Source organism: Myotis davidii, unplaced genomic scaffold, assembly GCF_000327345.1.
Source record: "Myotis davidii unplaced genomic scaffold, ASM32734v1 scaffold80, whole genome shotgun sequence".
Classification (NCBI taxonomy): domain Eukaryota; kingdom Metazoa; phylum Chordata; class Mammalia; order Chiroptera; family Vespertilionidae; genus Myotis; species Myotis davidii.
Genome location: NW_006292686.1, coordinates 1,341,671 through 1,343,130, shown reverse-complemented (window position 1 = coordinate 1,343,130; position 1,460 = coordinate 1,341,671).

The following is a 1,460-nucleotide window of genomic DNA, read 5'->3' as shown; positions in this document are numbered from 1 at the left end:
CTGCAGGTCAGATGTGCTTTCTCTAATCAGAATAGAACAGTCACAGTTAACAGAGTATGTTTAATATTTCTTAGAACTATAGCTAGTCCCCACTATTCTATTTCTGCCCCTAACTGTAGGACAGAGATCCTTAGCAAAGGCAAGCTGTGAAGAGAGAGAATCAGCTTTAGCCATTTGCCAAGCCCAGAGATTGTGTAATCGCTCAGCCAAGTAATAATGTCCTACAGCCCATCTCTTCTGCTGAAAATGGAGGAAGTTGTGAGCAAAGAGAGCAGAAATTGGCCTCCAAGGATAGGTGGGGTCCACCAACTGAAGCCATAGCTAAGAGAGGTAGAGGAGAATCCTACTTTTGAAAGAAGGTTAAAGGATTGATTACTATTTAAGACTGGATAATATGCCTACTGAATTGAGACTGTGTTTTTGCCTCACAGTGAGGATTGACTATTACCTTAAAGCAGCGGTTCTCAATCTGTGGGTCGCGACCCCTTTGGGGGTCGAACGACCCTTTCACAGGGGTCACCTAAGACCATCAGAAAACACATATATAATTACATATTGTTTTTGTGATTAATCACTATGCTTTAATTATGTTCAATTTGTAACAATGAAATTGGGGGTCACCACAACATGAGGAACTGTATTAAAGGGTCGCAGCATTAGGAAGTTTGAGAACTACTACCTTAAAGTGAGTAAAAACTCTTTGGGCCTGCTGTGTAGTCAGCCAATGGCAAAGGAAAAGCTCCTTCCCTGAGTGATAAAAGTCTAAAGCAGGAGGAGGAGGCAGACATTAAATGTGCATTTTGATTGTATGTCATGTTTGCTCAGCTTGCCGCTTGCAAATACAACTATGTTTTAAAAATCAAAACTCCTGCCCTGACCAGTTTGCCTCAGTGGGTAGAGAGTCAGCCTGTGGACTTAAGAGTCCCAGGTTCAATTCTGGTCAAGGACATGTACCTTGGTTGTGGGCACATCCCCAGTAGGGGGTGTGCAGGAGGCAGCTGATGGATGTTTCTCTCTCATGGATGTTTCCAACTCTCTATCCCTCTTCCTTCCTCTCTGTAAAAAATCAATAAAATATATTTTTTTAAAAAATTGAAACTCCTTAGCAGATTTGTATTATATTTGCCAATTGATAGATTAACAACAATTTATTTTTTCTTAATATGAAAGATAAGATCTGATGCCTGGTATATTACAGCTGTTCAGTAATTGCTAATTTAAGCTGCATATATCTCTTCTGAGTTGCTGAGAGAAATTGTGAAATATGTTTTTCCAGAATTATTTTAAAACTAGAGGCCCAGTGCACAAAAATTTGTGCACTCGGGGGGAGGGGGCGTCCCTCAGCCCGGCCTGTGCCCTCTCACAGTCTGGGACCCCTCGGGAGATAATGCCCTGCTGGCTTAGGCCTGCTCCCGGGTGGCAGAGGGCAGGCCCAATCCCTAGGTGCAGCCCCTGGTCAG